The sequence below is a fragment of the Nerophis ophidion genome, linkage group LG06, assembly GCF_033978795.1.
Source record: "Nerophis ophidion isolate RoL-2023_Sa linkage group LG06, RoL_Noph_v1.0, whole genome shotgun sequence".
In the NCBI taxonomy this organism is placed as follows: domain Eukaryota; kingdom Metazoa; phylum Chordata; class Actinopteri; order Syngnathiformes; family Syngnathidae; genus Nerophis; species Nerophis ophidion.
In genome coordinates this window covers 71,778,081-71,797,433 of record NC_084616.1, presented here as the reverse complement: position 1 = coordinate 71,797,433, position 19,353 = coordinate 71,778,081, and the positions used below count along the sequence as shown (strand labels likewise).

At 39.0% G+C, this 19,353-nt stretch overlaps 1 protein-coding gene across 1 annotated transcript in view; it reads left to right on the top strand.

The window, feature by feature from the left end:
- The first annotated feature begins 554 nt into the window (after positions 1–554).
- LOC133555211 (guanine nucleotide-binding protein G(I)/G(S)/G(T) subunit beta-1) overlaps positions 555–19,353 on the top strand; it is a 65,986-nt gene continuing 47,187 nt past the window's right edge. The window contains exon 1 of the mRNA XM_061904794.1: positions 555–1,008. The gene's annotated coding sequence lies outside the window, so the exon portion shown is untranslated. The remainder of the gene's footprint in view (positions 1,009–19,353) is intronic.

Below are 19,353 nucleotides of genomic sequence, written 5' to 3'. Positions count from 1 at the left end.
TTTTTTTTTTTAATAAAAAATTATTTTGCGGACTCGGTGGTTGGGGACCACTGAGCTAAAATATGGCAATATCGCAAAATGATCAAGTATAACACAAAGAATGGACCTGCTATCCCCGTTTAGATAAGAAAATCTCATATCAGGAGGCCTTTAAAGTCAGATTCAAGTCCTCGGGAAATAGCATTGCTACTGTTGTGCACTGCTGATTTATCATCATTTTTAAGTTATTTGTGAGTACAACAGCATGCAAGTTTCGTTATCAGCTCTCATAAAATATATTTGTGTGCAATATTTAATATTTACAACACTTTTATAGGGAAATATTGCACACGCCATTTACACGTCATGGGACACTGAAGGCAACACTTGTTAAAAGTACGTTTGGAATGTGTTTGGACAGACATCAAACTGTTGTACGCTTTGAAATTTCGGATTGTTTTTAGCGAGTAACATAGAAATGAGCGGGTATATGTCAGGAGTTACCAAAGATGGCAGCATTTCCTGATTTCTTAAAGTGGTCGCCGACCCCTTGGCCGTACGTTGTGACGCCGCCTGAGCGTGGGGTTTCCCGGGGCTGAGTGCAGGGTTACCGCGCCCATCTCTGCTGTTTGATGGCCGCAGGAAGAAGCCGCTGAGATTCCGTAAAGAGAGAGAAAGAAAAAAAAAAAAAACCTCCACCAGGGACGACGTCGACCAAGTCGGACGAGGGGGGGGAATCGTCTTCATTTCGCCGTGAAGGTGGGAATTGAGACTCTGAAACGCCATTTTTTTGGGGGGGTGAAAGACCGCCTCGTCTCTTGCTCGACTGTGCCGGTGTGTCTCCCTCCACTCCTCCACCTCCACCTCCTCCTCCTCCTCCGGCGGCTCCGAAAGCGGGCTCGGGGAGTGTCGCTCCACGCTAGCAACATCCAAGAGAGTAGACACCAGCTTTTGTTTTTTGGTTGTTTTTTGTTTACCCCCCCACCACCAACTCATGTGATTCGGAGCACGGACAGCGCCTGAAAGAAGGTAAGGATTGTGGGGCCGAGGACGGGGGACGAGGACGGGGGGAAAAAAAAAAAGGCTGAATTGTGCTCGGCTTCTCCGTTAGTTAGCTCGCTAGTTAGTTCTCGTTAGCTTCGTGCTAACTAACCGTTAAGCAGGCGTGCTGTCAAGTTAGCACATTTCGCTCGAATTCATGACAGTTGACTTATATTTCATGTTAAATAGCGGCAACTTTGCCGCTGTTAATTAGCTTGTAGGTTAACCACCACCCTGCATGGCGGTACTCCCCCCCCCGCCCTCACTAATACTCTCCGGGGCCGATTCTGTACCATCGAGGATCTGGCCCACATTCCCGAAGCGGCGAGCACCCATTTTATAAGCTAATCAAACTTCAAATAATAATTTATTTTGTTGGTTACATGTGCGATTATTTGCATGAAAAAAATACGATCGAATCGGTTTCCCTTTCGGTCGTAGCATCATGCGGTTGGCAACGGAGCAGAAGTCTAAAAATGGCTTCTTCGCCAGCCGCCGACGACGCCACCCCCCTGTTTTTTCCCCCTGGCGAGTCCGTGCAAGTTAGCAGGCCAGCGGTGTCCGCAGCTCGACTCCCCAATAAGCTCGATTTAGCAGCGATGTGTGCCCAAATCTGCGGTCTTGGTATTTGCACCGCTCCGATTATTTGCTTAGCTGTAGCATTTTTAGTCAAATGGAACCTGTACAGTAGGGGCGTCCAAAGTGCGGCCCGGCGGCCATTTCTGGCCCGCAGCTAATCGTTTACCGGCCCGCCACACATTCTGCAAAAATTGCAAATTTTAAAAAAGGTGGAATGAGGTGAAATCTAATCAGAAAAAGTGTCAATGTTGACACAAAGCTGCCCTGCCAGCAGTTGTTTTCCTTTTGTCTTTATTTTATTTCTTTTTTTCATTGCTCAAAAAAAAAGGACAGGAAAATCTATGTTATAATGAATTATTACTTAAAAATGATCACTTTAAAATATTTTGTGTGACAAAAAATATTGTATACGTTGTGTGGTTGCTAGGGTTGCACATCTCTCTCTGATAAACGATTCAATATTGCATCTAGATCAGGAGTAGGGAACCTGTGGCTCTTGTGAAAACTGCATCTGGCTCTCAGATAAATTTTAGCTGACATTGCTTAACACAATAAGTAAGGAATAATATTGCTGGTAATCACAGTGTTAAAAATAACCTTCAAAATAGAGAACATTCTCATGCATTTTAATCCATCCATCCATTTCCTACCGCACCTGTTCAAGAAGTCACATTATCGGTAAGAAGTATTTTATTTATTATTGGTTAGCTTCAGAATAAAAATGTTATTAAAAATAATAGGAGACTTATTGTACCCTAAAAAAGTTATCAATTAAAAATGCATGCATTTAGTTGTATTCGGTGTTAAAAAAATATTATATGGCTCTCACGGAAATACATTTTAAAATCTCTGGCTTTCATGGCTCTGTCAGCCAAAAAGGTTCCCGACCCCTGATCTAGACACATGTTACGATTCGATTCAAAAACGATATCCTTTTATTACAGGCCGATACGATTCGATTTGACGGTTAATATTCAAGATTCCGAATCCCCAAGCATTGTGGCTTTATGGCACTGGCGAAACAAAACAGAACAACAAAATCACATGTCAATGTATTTTTTTTTTAGACATGGACCAATAAAAGTCTGGCTGAATTGTAGGATGGGAACTCCAGAGGTAAAAGTAGCACAGAATAGTAACAACAAAGTGCAATATTTCAACCTGAGCATAGTTTTGAACACTAGAGGTAGGTATAACAAAGATTCAATATTTCAATCTGAGCATATAGTGTTTTGAACACTAGAGGTAGGTAACAAAGATTCAATATTTCAATCTGAGCATATAGTGTTTTGAACACTAGAGATAGGTAACAATGATTCAATAATTCAATCCGAGCATATAGTGTTTTGAACACTAGAGGTAGGTAACAAAGATTCAATAATTCAATCTGAGCATATAGTGTTTTGAACACTAGAGGTAGGTAACAAAGGTGCAACATTACAATGTAAACAAGTTACACACCTATAACACATCTCAAAATGTGGCACGGTGTTTTAATGCACCGTACTCTTGGCCGGGTTTGCTCTTTGCAAGCTGGTCGAGATTTGTAGTGCTGCCAGTGTACGTCAACGATGCTCGACACAATTTACAAATAGCATGGCTTCTGTCAAGCTTCCCTTCCTTAATAAACCCAAAAACTTTCCACACTTTGGATTCCTGTCTCCCCCATGCGTTGAAATACTTTCTCGGTCCATTATCAGCTTCGGTCAGACTGACGCTTTCGTTCTCCTCCTCCTTCATTGTTGTCCTTTGTTTATCACTCTTGCTAAAACCAGCTAGGCAGCTACCGCGTTTGGCGAGTAGCTTCAGCTCTCGCGTTGTTTTAGATACGCTGGCGCATATTGTAATCCAACCAACCCATGCAAAGTCTCGCGATAACCGATCCATGACTCTATAACCGATTCAGCTAGGAATTCATGGATTATTCGCATTGATTGAGGAGTCTGCTACCGATGCAGTGTAATCGCTCACTTGTTGAAACGAATACTCTGTCGCATCGGTTTATCGTTCACAACCCTAGTGGTTGCCATATAAAAACATCAAAGTTTTGAAAAAAAGAGCATGAAACAAACAAAATAGTAGTTTAAACTTAAAATCGACAGATGTATCGGAAGTTGATCTTGAAATTTAAGTGTTAAAAGTAAAAATACCGTACATTTTATATTAAATAGCGCCGCTCTAAGTGGCAATTTTGCCGCTGTTAATTAGCGTTTCATTAGCTTGTAGGTTAACCACCACCCTACATGGCGGTACCCCCCCCCCCCCCCACGAATACTCTCCAGGTCCGATTCTGTACCGTGCGAGTCAACACATCGAGGATCTGGCCTACATTCCCCGCACCATTGCTACACCCCGAATCCGCAAGCACCCATCTTATATGCTAATAAAACTTCAAATACTCTTTTTTTTTGTTGTTGTTCACGTGTGCGATTATTTGTAAAAAAAAAAAAAAAAAAAAAAATACGATCGAATCGGTTTCCCTTTCGGTCGTAGCATCATGCGGTTTGCAACGGAGCAGAAGTCTAAAAATGGCTTCTTCGCCAGGCGCCGACGACACCACCCCACTGTTTTTTCCCCCTGGCGAGTCCGTGCAAGTTAGCTGGCCAGCAGTGTCCGCAGCTCGACTCCCAATATGTCGCTAAAATGTGCTCCGAAGCTCGATTTAGCACCGATGTGTGCCTAAATCTGCGGTCTTGGTATTTGCTCCGATTATTTGCTTAGCTGTAGCATTTTTAGTCAAATGGAACCTGTACAGCAGGGGTGTCCAAAGTGCGGCCCGGGGGCCATTTGTGTCTCCCAGCTAGTCGTTTACCGGTGTTGTACCTAAATCTGTTACCCATCGGAATTTGTAACTCCAGGGGGCGATGTTCCCATGGCGTTTGTTTGATGGTTAAACGGCAAGGCCAAAGAGGAAGAGAAGAAGAACGCTTGCGTAAATGGCGTAAACTATCCTCAAAGCTGAAATGTCACTTGTCAGAATTTCAGCATTAATAAATTACACATATTCTAAAATATGCATGTATAGCCGTATCTATATTGGAAAATGTATGTGTGTGAGAGAGAATCAACAGCTGATACAATGGACTCATACTATAATGAAAGTAAGTCATTGATTTCAATATGTCTTTAAAAGATGCTCTGAAGCTTGATTTAGCACCGATGTGTGCCTAAATCTGTAGTCTTGGTATTTGCACCGCTCCGATTATTTGCTTAGCTCAGGGGTCTGCAACCCGCGGTTCTGGAGCCACATGCGGCTGTTTCATGCCACCACCGTGGCTCCCTTTGGCTTTTAAACAAAATGTCAACAAATAATGTTTACTTAAAGGCCTACTGAAATGAGATTTTCTTATTTAAACGGGGATAGCAGGTCCATTCTATGTCATACTTGATCATTTCGCGATATTGCCATATTTTTGCTGAAAGGATTTAGTAGAGAACATCCACGATAAAAGTTCGCAACTTTCGGTTGTAAGAGAAAAGCCCTGCCTCTACCGGAAGTCGCAGACGATGACGTCACATGTTTGATGGCTCCTCACATATTCACATTGTTTTTAATGGGAGCCTCCAACAAAAAGTGCTATTCGGACCAAGAAAACGACAATTTCCCCATTAATTTGAGCGAGGATGAAAGATTCGTGTTTGAGGATATTGATAGCGACGCACTAGAAAAAAAAAAAAGTTACAAAAAAACCACACGATCGCATTGGGACGGATTCCGATTTTTTTAGACACATTTAATAGGTTAATTCTGGGAAATCCCTTATCTTTCTATTGTGTTGCTAGTGTTTTAGTGAGTTTAAAAGTACCTGATAGTCGGAAGGGTGTCTCCACGGGTGTCTTGACGCTCAATGTCTCAGGGGACTCGATGGCAGCTATGGACGGCACAAGCTCAGCTTTTCTCCGGTAAGAACTGACTTTTTAACCACAATTTTCTCACCGAAACCTGCTGGTTGACATGTGGTAGGGATCAATGTTGGCTTGACCGCGCTCTGATCCATAGGAAAGTTTCGCCTCCAGAAATTTTAAACAAGGAATCACCCTGTGTTTGTGTGGCTAAAGGCTAAAGCTTCCCACCTCCATCTTTCTTCTGTGACTTCTCCAATACTAATTGAACAAATTGCAAAATATTCAGCAACACAGATGTCCAAAAAACTGTATAATTATGCCGTTAAAGCAGACAACATTTAGCTGTGTGTGTGCGCAGCGCTCATACTTCCTAAAAACCCGTGACGTCTTGCGTACACGTCATCATTACACGACTTTTCGAAGAAAAAACTCCCGGTAAATTTAAAATTGTCATTTAGTAAACTAAAAAGGCCGTATTGGCATGTGTTGCAATGTTGATATTTCATCATTGATATGTAAACTATTAGACTGCGTGTGGTGGGTAGTAGTGGGTTTCAGTAGGCCTTTAATTACTTAAATTTATTAAGTTATTTTAAATATAACAGTTGTTATTATGGAGAGTTCTGGTATCTGAACATATGATAATATAACATTTTGATATATTGTTAATCGAAGGTTGGTTGGTAGGTCTATTTCATTGCACTTGTGCAATGAAACTGTTTTCAGCACAAACCCATTGAAGATTAGACAAACAGTGTACAGGGTTACGGAACAGGAACACTGATGGGTCGCCGCAAGGCGCCCTGTAAAAGATGGGAAAAATGTCAACTCTGGGGGAGGATGAGCAAAAAAATACAATTTAGACTGGGCTCCTAAGAGGGCCCAGTCTGGAGCGGGTAAAAAACCTCCATAGCAAAGCACATATACATAATACAACATACATCTCGAGACTTGCAACAGAGGGGAGGGAGTGGGTGCTACGGTGGCAGGCTGCAGCTCCTCTGGCACTGCCCAGCTGTCCATCACCCCTTTAAGGGATTCGCGTATGTCACAGCCCCTGTGCGTCATCTCTTGCTGCCAAGCAATTTTATTGTTTTTAGCGGTCAAACCCCCCCCCCCGTAAGCTCAAAAAAGAGAAACATTTCTGATGAAAATAGAACATTTAATGCTTCATGGGCAGATTAATTTGATGACAAGGTTGTTCTTTTCCCTTTTTAAGTCAAATGAAATATGCCACAGTTGTATGCCGTCAGAATATTGGCGCGACTTGATTTTTTCCAAATCCATTAATTAAGGGAAGGACCAGTGTATTTTGTTTTGAATGTTCAAAATAATTTGGTGATTTGCTTATACCCAGGGAAAAAAATGTGAATCCTTGTCAAGTGTTTCATTTTTATAAATTCTATAGCAAACGTGTAAAAAAACTATAAGTGGTGTTATCGTCATTTTAGGAATCAGAGTTTGCGGCTCTAGTTGGGTTTATTTGGGGGGGACATGGGCTCAAATGGCTCCTTGTATGCTGAAGGTTGCCGACCCCTGGCTTAGCTGTAGCATTTTTAGTCAAATGGAACCTGTATAGCAGGGGTGTCCAAAGTGCGGCCCGGGGGCCATTGGCGACCCGCAGCTAACAGTTTACCGGCCCGCCACACATTCTGCAAAAATTGCAAAATTGATAGTATTGCAAAAATAAAAAAAACATTTGAAAAAAGTGGAATGAGGTGAAATCTAATGAGGAAAAAGTGGCAATGTTAACACAAAACTGCCATGCAGGCAGTTTTTTTTTCCTTTTGTCTTTATTTTCTTCTTTTTCCACTGCTCAAAAAAAAATGAATAAAAAAATCTGTTATAATGAATTATTACTTAAAAATTATCAATTTAAAATGTTTTATGTGGAAAAAATATTGCATATGTTGTGTGGTTGCCGTATAAAAAGATCAAAGTTTTGACAAAAGAGCATAAAACAAACAAAATAGTAGTTCAAACTTAAAATTGACAGATATATTGGAAGTTGATCTTGAAATTTAAGTGTTAAAAGTAAAAAAATTTAAAAAAATACAAATGTATTGCTTTGAGTGGGGAACCTTTTGGATCTCAAATATATTTAGTAGGATTTTATTTAACTTTTCACTCAAAAATATTAAATAATTAAAATCAATGGTGTCCTGCATTATTGATCTTTGAGGGCTTTGATTGCTAAATAAAGGAACTCTCCTGAAGGAATCAATAAAGTACTAACTATCTATCCGTCTAAATACTGCATATTTCAGTTTTACTATAAAAAACAAAGTTGTCTTTGACAGAAAAGCCATAAAACCTTATTTGTTTTACTTTATATCAACCTCAAGTTGGTATAGAGATTTACTGTGAGCAATAAATAAAAAATAATAATCATAATTTGACTTTTTTTTTAACATTTTAGTGACTGGGACCCTCTATGCTCCCCAGGAGCCCTAAGGATTAAAAAAAAATCCATATATTTTTTTATGGTTTGAAAATGAAAAATATCAAAATGCATGCTTAAATTTTTCCGTGTGCGGCTCTCTGTGGAAAAAGTTTGGACACCCCTGCTGTACAGCTAGCCTAATTAGCCCGTGGGAACACCACGGACGTGCGTGAAATCACATGAGTTAAATAACACCGTGTCGTCGAAATATATATATTTTTTTTCACTTCGTTGACCTTTTCCCCCTGCCTTCCCGGTGTTGTTTTACGGTAGAGGAAATAGTACTAATTGGCTCCGTGCAATCCCGTTATCTCGAGTTCTTAAACCGGCCATATCGTTTTAACACCCTGCAAATCCCATGTCCGGTTCTCCCACGACAACATTCCTCAGTCCGTGTGATTTGATGGAGGGAAGGGGGAGGGGGGGATGATGGGAAGCCGCCCCCAAGCTATGACGCAACAAGGTGCCGCCGGGAGCAACTCGTAGCCCGGCTCCGTCGAGCCGGAGAACTCGCGATGAACCGATCGGAACCAAAATTGGACTTTTTTTTTTTTTAATAACTGCCCCGTAAAAGTGCAGTTTTGTGTCGTCGATCTGTCAGATTGTGCCGGTGTGTCCCCTCTCCACGTAACGCCTCCAATGAATGGGTGCCTGTATGGAGGGCCCGAGCAGCTGCACTCAACAAGATGGCGTTCGAAGCTTTTCTCATCAGCGCCTTTTCTCCCACTCGCAACAGCTGCCGAGCGTCGGATGCCTTTAAGGCTAAGCCTGCCAGCTTTCTGTGACCCCGCTTTAAAAATAATACAATCCATGCATTTTTTTGGTCAAACTGTTTGCTTAAACGTGTTTGATGAGCTCCGCCTGACTGCATTCACAGTCTGTGCAGCAGTGCAGGGTTCGTAAGGGTGCTTTTAAACCTTGAAAATGCTTGGGTTTTAATGTTGTGTTTTCAAGGTTTGACAAATGCTTGAATTTTGGGTGAAGTGCTTGTAAATGCTTAGAAGTAGGGCTGGGAGATATGACCTTTTTTTGATACCTTGATATTTTTAGGCCATATTGCGATACACAATATATACCTCAATATTTTGCCTTTGCTTTAAATTAACACTTGATACATATAATCACAGCAATATGATGATTCTATGTGTCTACATTAAAACATTCTTGTTCATACCGCATTAATATATGCTCATTTTAAACTTTCATGCAGAGAGGGAAATCACAACTAAGTCAATTGGCCAAAACTGTATTTATTAAACAGTTATTAAGCAGTGGCACAAACGTTTGTCATTTCCAAAACTAAGTGCAAGATTGTCAGAGACAATTTAAAACAAGCTATTAGAGCACTTTTGCGCATGTCACTAAGATGACATATCAAAACACTAAATTATGTACTTTTTGTACAAAACGCCACCACAGTAGTTTAAAACAAGTAAAGTGCACTTTTGTGCATGATGTCACACAAGATATTTCAATAAGTGTCAAATAAAAATGAGCTGCTTAATTGGTAATCAATCAGATAATGTATGTCTTTTGCAATGTGGTAGTTTACTGCGGATGTTATCTCCTTTTGTTGTTGACTGTGTTTCTCATATGGTGTCGATCTGGAAATGTTTACCTCGGCATTTTGTTGGTGTGGCACCGAATGGAGATGTTGACATGCAGAGTTTCAAGCACTCTTCATTCAGGTGACTTTTCAAATGATGCTGCACATTAGCAGTAATGCTACTTTTGGTAGCAACGCTTGTGCCCCACATTTGACTAATTAAAGTTGTCTATTAGACATATTCCCACTTGAAGCCGAACCACGGCAAGACGATGCACCCCCTGCTGTTTTTCTTGGGAATTAATTATTCCTTCATTTGTTACCAGATTCGCACCTTCATTCTCTCGTATTAACACTCGCACGGCCTCGCTAGCATCACAGCTAACTTTACCCAGTCTGCTACCTCATATAGTCATTTTCTATATCACACAGAGACAAACCCGCGATATATCGCCCAGCCCTAGTTCATACTTAAAAACCTTGAAAATGGTTGGATTTTATTGTTGTGTTTTCAAGGTTTGACAAACACTTGAATTTTGGGTGAAGTGCTTGTAAATGCTTAAAAGGGTTTGTCATATTATCAGAATGTAATATTGGCTGCATTTATGATAGTTGTTTGTGTGCCATGTTGTTCCAGACCACAGCAAACGTTACCCGGCTTGCAAAGATTGTAATAAATCCATTAGAAGAAGACAGCCTGTCGTTTCCTTTAACTTGGACACGCACATCTATACATTTGGCATTTCTATGCCAGTAAGTTCCAGGAGTTATTTCACTCTATAAGAAGCCTTCATTTGTGGAATCAATATTACATTTACACATTTCTGTCAACGAACATTTGCTTCAGCCTGCGACTCATTTTGATAGTAGGCTATTATAGCTAATATAGACACATACATCATGTGTTGCCTTCATTATAATATAACATTTCTGTCATATTTCTCGGAAGTTTGACTCAATAGGCTAATTATAAAATGGAAACAAAATAAGTTTCCTTTAAAATGAAAGCCACACACCTGATCTGTTGGCTTTGCACAAGCCCTTACATTAGGTTGTTGTCATGCCCATACTCTGTTTTGCCCCCAATAGGACGGTGGTGCTTCGGTCTGTCACACTGGGAGGTTGTCGTTTTAATGAACATGATGTATGCATGAATTATAATACAAACAAGCAAGTAAACAACAATAATTAATGTTATTTCTTGTAAGGAATGATGTATACATGAATGACAATGATACAAAGAAGTAAACAATGTTTGCAAACACCAATGACATTTAATAGTCTACAAAAACTGCTTCATTTTCTATAACTGCTGGTTCAATATTAGGCTTGGGTTTTAGCAGATTTTCCGTACTTCTCCTACAGACAGCATTTGGTGACCTCAAACAACAAGGCTATGGATGGATTCAAACTGGTTTTGGCCTTTTGAAGGGTACTGGAAAAAAATGGTAAAATTGATCTTGAAAGTCCTTAAAAAGGGCTAGAATTTGGCCATGGAAAAGGTGTACTAAGCCTGCAGTGTTTTTCAACCTTTTTTGAGGCAAATCACATTTTTTCATTAAAAAATCCGCACGCACAGCACCAGCGGAAATCGTTAAAAAATTAAACTCCACCAGGTCGTCGTGCCTTATTTTGAGTTTGTTGGTGTTTTCTTGTGTGTAGTGCTTCAGTTCTTGTCTTGCGCTGTTATTTGGGTGGCCCTTCCTGTTTTGTTGAGGTTTTCCTGTGGCAGTTTCATGTCTTCCTTTGAGCGCTATTCCCCGCACCTGCTTTGTGTTAGCAAGCAAGGCTATTTAAGTTGTTGTTATCCTTTTTTTGGGGGACATTGTTGATTGCCAAGTCATGTACGGGTGTACTTTGTGGACGCCGTCTCTGCTCCACACGCTGCAAGTTTTTGCTGTCGTCCAGCATTCTGTTTCTGTTTACTTTGTAGCCAGTTCAGTTTTACTTTCGTTTTGCGTAGCCGTAAGCAAACAAAGGCTCCTAATTTAGCTGTTGATGTATGCAGTAACATATCGTGTCATTTTCCTTTCTATTATTTTGTCAAAACTATTAAGGACAAGTGGTAGAAAATGTATCATTAATCTACTTGTTCATTTACTGTTAATATCTGCTTACTTATTACACTCTTAGCATGTTCTATCTACAATTCTGTTAAAATGCAATAATCACTTATTCTTCTGTAGTTTGTGACTTTACATTAGTTTTGGATAATACCACAAATTTGGGTATCAATCCGATACTAAGTCGTTACAGGATCATACATTGGTCATATTCAAAGTCTTCATGTGTCCAGGGACATATTTCCTGAGTTTATAAACATAATATACATTAAAAGAAATGAACAAAGGTGTTGTGAGGCAAAAAAATATTTATTCATAGTGGTATCGACTAGATATGCTTTGGTGTCATTACAGTGAATGTTAGGTGTAGATCCACCAATGGCATTTGTTTACATTTTGACGCCGGTGTGCTACGGTGTGAGGGAAGCATGTTTAGCTATTCCTCGTCCTGCAGGGATGATACTTGTAAGAAACTTACTTTATTTGTTGCCATGGAGGCGAGGATGAACGATTTAGAAGTAGCTAAAACACTTCCGACTGGGGCTGGATTTTAGCTGCTAGATACCTAGCCATATCTTAAAGCACCTCTTCCTAAGGGCGTTTCAGTGTTATAACGTCACCTTTATCCTTAGTTTTTAAGCTAAAATGCGACCGTTAAAAGCTGCCACTTTCCTGTCACATTTTCAATGTGGTGTATCTGCAATATATATAAAAATCACGCCCACATCACAGACATGCTGACAACGCTCCAGACAATGGCGTGCATTTTGTTTGCATCCGGTTGTGGTAGCGCGGTTTTCGGTGATCAAAGTATTTTTTCGGTGGTCAAGTTTTCGTTACATCAGTTGTCACTAGTGTGCGCATAATAGGCTTGTTATGTCAATTCATAGTGTAACCACCTGTTAATGGTTTATGTGGTTTGGATTTGGTGTCAGTTTTTCCCAAGTTTGCAAACACACTGTCCGTGCCTGAAAGGTGATTGGTGGAAAATGAGAAAGTGTTGTTGTGTGTCCAGGGAAGCGCGAACTCGCGAGATGAAGTCTTCATACGGGAGGTAAAACCTGTTGGAATTTTGCCGTTATTTCTTATCATAAGATTGGTAATAAAAACTAAACATAGCGTCAGACGTTTTTTGTTATTTTCTGGGGGCTACAATATATTACTTTACTTTAAGTTGTTTTCAAGTAAATAAAAAAGCCCTATTTTAAAGGTGTGGTGGTAGCAAAAAATGCTGTGGCGGCGCGCCACATTCAATTACATTTAAGGGATTCATACATAGACACACATGCACACACACGTTGGCCTGCAGTTTAAACGTGTTTTTAGAGAATAATTGTTTTTACAAAATGCCAAATTAAAACTAGATTTTGAATTTAATTGGCTTGTGTGACATGGGTGTACCGCCCATGGCATATGAACAGCCTCACCATCTGCTCTGGAAGCCTTCATGACTTGGTTTCTGCAAGTATATGTGTCACAAGTACATTTTCCACAAGTGTGCACTCAGCACAACTTATTAAGACAGCTGTCACCTCAATATGACTATTTTTCAAAAAATTATGTTATTAGCAATTTGCATGCAAAATACTCCAGGATTTTTATCCTGCTGTTGAGTAATTGTTTTAATTTCCAAGTGCAAAATAGGAATGGGATTAAATTGTTAGTCTCTGTTCCACTCTGGGATTATAAAGCTTTGCTTGAAGCGTGTGTGTGTGCGTGCAGTCACGATCAAAAGTTTACATACACTTGTAAAGAACATAATGTCATGGCTGTCTTGAGTTTCCAATAATTTCTACAAGTCTTATTTCTATGTGATAGTGATTGGAGCACATACTTGTTGGTCACAAAAAACGTTCATGAAGTTTGGTTCTTTTATGAATGGAAAAGGAGAATTACCTCAAATTCTTCAGGACCACCTAAAATGATCAGCCCTGAGGTTGGGTTTTGGGCGCAGTTGGGTGTTCCAACAGGACAATGACCCCAAACACACGTCAAACGTGGTAAAGTAATGGCTTAATCATGCTAAAATTTAGTTTTTAGTTTGGCCTTCCCAAAGTCCTGACTTTAAACCTGTGGACAATGCTGAAGAAACAAGTCCATGTCAGAAAACCAACACATTTAGCTGAACTGCACCATTTTTGTCAAGAGGAGTGGTTAAAAATTCAACCAGAATCTTGCAAGAAGCGTGTGGGTGGCTGCCAAAAGCGCCTTATTGCAGTGAAACTTGCTAATGAACATGTAACCAAATATTAACATTGCTGTATGTATACTTTTGACCCATTAGATTTGGTCACATTTTCAGTAGACCCATAATAAATTCATTAAAGAACCACACTTCATGAATGTTTTTTGTGACCAGCAAGTATGTGCTCAAATCACAAACAAATAAAAGTTGTAGAAATTATTGGAAATTCAAAACAGCCATGACATTATGTCCTTTACAAGTGTATGTAAACTTTTGATCGCGACTGTATATATATCAGGGTCTCCCCTAAATGGCCACTATATAAGTGGTGGTGGGGGATTGACTAGGGGTGTGGTCAATAGGACATCATATATGTGACATAATCATTTTGATTTGCCATGATGCATACATTTTCTTTGTTTTATGTATATTTAAAAACAAATAGTGTTCCATCCATCCATTTCCTACCGCGTGTCCTTCTTGCGGTCACGGGGGTGCTGGAGCCTATTCCAGCTGCACTCGGGCAGAATGCGGGGTACACCCTGGACAAGTGGCTATCTCATTGCAGGGCAAACACAGTTATCAATTATTGATAATACCATTACTGTTATTAATATTAACACTATCTTTTATCATTAGAATCACAATCGGCTTTAACACAAGGAATTTGACTTGGTAGACTGTGCTCTTTGTTCAATGCAGTTTAAATTGTATCATTGGAATCACAAGCGGCTTTAACACAAGGAATTTGACTTGGTAGACTGTGCTTTCGTTCAATGCAGTTTAAATTGTTGTTTATTGTAAAAAGTAACACCGGCTACATGTTATTCTACCCCCACTGAATGTTGCAATTTAGTTTGCCAAATATGTACGCACTTCTTTGAGTTGGATTGTAAAAATAATAACTTTTAAGTGTTTTGATATTCTTCACAATGAAGTCACTTTAAAACTAACCACAATAAAGAAAGTACAATATATATACACATGAGGTGCAAATAAATACATGTGGGAATCCCGTAAGATTAATATTATGATTTGGAATAAAGTGAAATAAGCAATACAATTTTGCACGATGAAGGATGTGCACTAATGCCACTAGTATAATGCTAATGCACAATGGACTAACTTATTGACAAGTTAACTCAAATTAGCACGGCCAGTCGCAGGGCACAGATAAACACTCCTTCATATTCCTATTCCTATTCATAGCAATTTACAATTTGCAGTCTCCAATGAACCTAACATGCATATTTTTGGAGTGTGGGAGGAAACTGGAGTGTCCAAGAAAAACCCACACAAGCACGGGAACAAATGCACACTCCACACAGACGTCCAAACGGAGGTTCGAAGACGCACACAGCGTGAAGTTAGACTTTATTGTCGGTAGTAGTGTCAAAAGATTATATATATGGAATAAGCGGTAGAAAATGGATGGATGGATGGATATATATATCCATTTTCTAATGCTTATTCCCTTGCGGGGGGGCGCTGGCGCCTATCTCAGCTACAATCGGGCGGAAGGCGGGGTACACCCTGGACAAGTCGCCACCTCAACGCAGGGCCAACACAGATAGACAGACAACATTCCCACTCACATTCACACACTAGGGCCAATTTTAGTGTTGCCAATCAACCTATCCCCAGGTGCATGTCTTTGGAAGTGGGAGGAAGCCGGAGTACCCGGAGGGAACCCACGCATTCACGGGGAGGAAGCCGGAGTACCCGGAGGGAACCCACGCATTCACGGGGAGAACATGCAAACTCCATATATATATTGTGTATATATATATATATATATATATATATATATATATATATATATATATATATATATATATATATATATATATATATATATATTTGTTGTTGTGATGTCTGAATAAAAAATCATTGAGCAATTACTCACTTATGTTATTTTGATACATACAGAATATATACACATTATAGTGTCTTCAATGTGTGTCCACGCTAAAACCAATGATCTATGATTACATTGTTTCTTATGGGGAAATCTGTTTCATTTCATAAACATTTCTGTCTGCGAACCATGATCAAGAACCAATTAAGTTTGTTGATCGAGGTTCCAATGTGTGCGTGTGCGTGTGTGTGTGTGTGTGTGTGTGTGTGTGTGTGTGTGTGTAAAAATGCGTATATGTGTGTGTATTTTTGTGTATGTATATATATATATATATATAATGTATATATGTGTATATATATATGTGTATATATATATATATATAAAAAGTATATGTGTGTATATATCTATATATATATATATATAAATATTTATGTGCATATATATATAAATATACATATGTGTATATATGTGTGTGATATATGTAGATATATATATGTATATATATATATATGTGTGTGTGTATATATACAAACCCCGTTTCCATATGAGTTGCGAAATTGTGTTAGATATAAATATAAACGGAATACAGTGATTTGCAAATGCTTTTCAACCCATATTCAGTTGAATATGCTACAAAGACAACATATTTGATGTTCAAATTGATAAACTGTTTTTTTTTTTGCAAATAATCCTTATATTTAGAAATAGATGCTAGCATCACGTGACAAAGAAGTTGGGAAAGGTGGCAATAAATACTGATAAAGTTGAAGAATGCTCATCAAGTTGAAGAATGCTCATCAAACACTTATATGGAACATCCCACAGGTGTGCAGGCTAATTGGGAACAGGTGGGTGCCATGATTGGGTATAAAAGCAGCATACATGAAATGCTAAGTAATTCATAAATAAGGACGGGGTGAGGGTCACCACTTTGTAAGCAAATTGTCGAATAGTTTTAGAACAACATTTCTCAACGAGCTATTGCAAGGAATTTAGGGATTTTACCATCTACGGTTCGTAAAATCATCAAAAAGATCAGAGAATCTCGAGAAATCACTGCACGTAAGCAATGATATTACGGACTTTTGATCCCTCAGGCGGTACTGCATCTAAAACCAATAGTGTGTAAAGGATATCACCACATGGGCTCAGGAACACTTCATAAAACCACTGTCAGTAACTACAGTTGGTCGCTACATCTGTAAGTGCAAGTTAAAACTCTACTAAGCAAAACCAAACCAATGTATCAACAATATACTGGAACACCGTCGGCCTGGCTGGGCCCGAGCTTACCTAAGATGGACTGATGCAAAGTGGAAAGGTGTTCTGTGGTCTGACAAGTCGACATTTCAAATTATATTTGGAAACAGAGGGCACGGTGTCCTCCAGAACAAAGAGGAAAATAACCATTCGGATTGTTATAGGCGCAAAGTTCAAAAGCCAGCATCTGTGATGGTATGGGGGTGCATTAGTGCCCAAGGCATGGGTAACTTACACATCTGTGAAGGCCCCATTCTTGCTGAAAGGTACATACAGGTTTTGGAGCAACATGTGTTGTCATCCAAGCAACGTTATCATGGACGCCCCTGCTTATTTCAGCAAGACAGAGTGTTACAACAGCATGGCTTCGTAAAAAAAAAAGAGTGCGGGTACTTTCCTGGCCCGCCTGCAGTCCAGACATGTCTCCCATTGAAAATGTGTGGCGCATTATGAAGCGTAAAATACGACAACAAGACCCCGTACTGTTGAACAACTTAAGCTGTACATCAAGCAGGATTAGTAAAGAATTCCACTTTCAAAGCTTCAACAATTAGTTTCATCAGTTCCCAAACGTTTGAGTGTTGTTAAAAGAAAATATGATGTAACACAGTGGTGAACATGCCCTTTCCCAACTACTTTGGCATGTGTTGCAGCCCCGAAATTATAAGTTAATTATTATTTGGAAAAAAAATTTTTTCACAATTTCCCAACTCATGGAAATGGGGTTTGTGTGTGTGTGTGTGTGTGTGTGTGTGTAAATATGTACACATAAATTGAGTAATCAGTTAATTTCGCTTCTAAACAACTCTGCCAACTCCAAAGGTTTGCGCCGATTACTCTTGTCGTTTTCTGCTTCGTATTTCACTACGTCCAGCTTGTTATCTGCAGTACATGATTTCCTTTTTGGTGCCATTTTTGTTCAACCCTTCTCAGTTTTTATAAGTCACTGCCAACGATGAAATGATCCATTTTAATAGCTACAGCAGTAGCATATAGCAGTTGGCATTCCATGACCCACAATGCTCTTTTGCCATGACCCTCCCCCGCCGAATTCTTATTGGTTGACGTGTATTTGATGATTGCTGACGTGTGTGTGACGATTGCTGACATTTTCTTCGTCTCCTCCGCGAATTAGATAAATAATATCGTGTTAATTTCACACATAAGTCGCTCCGGAGTATATGTCGGCCAAACTATGAAAAAAAGTGCGACTTATAGTCCGAAAAATATGGTACATATTGATGCAATTATCGAGGCTGGAAAATGTACAGATTTCATCTTCATTCATCGTTCGGTTAAGACTTATGGAGTATTGGCCTGAGCCTATTTCAAGGCTCCATAAAAGTGTAGCAGTGTTCCAATGTTTTTTTTTTTTTTTTTGATGCTGATGAAGCCAGTTATTTACAATAAACATAACCTAGTGCCACCACTGACCCAAAGGTATATGTCACTGTTTTGAATAATCCTGAACTGTTGAGTGACTCTTTCAACGTTTAAAGACTACGGAAATCCCATCACAGCCTCTGGCACTTGTCCCAATTTTCCTTAACACTCTCTCTGCATGAGTAGAGTTAATCTGTCTGTTTACTTCCCAGCACTTATACTTGACTGCAACAGGGAAATACAACCAAAACTTAAAACTTCTTACAAAATATTAAAGTTGTAACGATTAGCCACAATCTTGGTTTAGTATGCACCTTGTTTCTAAGGTCATGGTGGGATTCATTTTCGATACACTAATGCAGTGGTTCTCAACCTTTTTTTAGTGATGTACCCCCTGTGAACATTTTTTTATTCAAGTAGCCCCTAATCAGAGCAAAGCATTTTTGATTGAAAAAAAGAGATAAAGAAGTAACTATGTCACCAGTTTCTGATTTATTCAATTGTATGACAGTGCAAAATATTGCTGATTTGTAGTGGTCTTTCTTGAACTATTTGGAAAAAAAGATATAAAATCAACTAAAAACGTGTTGAAAAATAAACAAGTGATTCAATTATAAATAAAGATTTCTACACATAGAACTTCTATGAGGGCACTTTAAGTTGATGATTACTTCTAAGAAGTAATCATCAACATAAAGTGCCCTCTTTGGGGATTGTAATAGAGATCCATCTGGATTCATGAACTTAAATCTAAACATTTCTTCACAAAAAAAGAAATCTTTAACATCAATATTTATGGAACATGTCTACAAAAAATCTAGCTGTCAACACTGAATATTGCATTGTTGCATTTCTTTTCACAGTTTATGAACTTACATTCATATTTTGTTGAAGTATTATTCAATAAATATATTTATAAAGGATTTTTGAATTCTTGCTATTTTTAGAATATTTAAAAAAAAAAAATTCACGTACCCCTTGGCATACCTTCAAGTACCCCCAGGGGTACTCGTACCCCCATTTGAGAACCACTGCACTAATGGAACAAAATACAAAACATTAAATTGTTTAGTTTTGGCTTTAATCTTTTTTTAAATGGAAACATAAAAAACTCAAAACTGTTTGCATGTTATTTTCTAATAAAGAACATTTCTCAAATCAAAAAAAAAA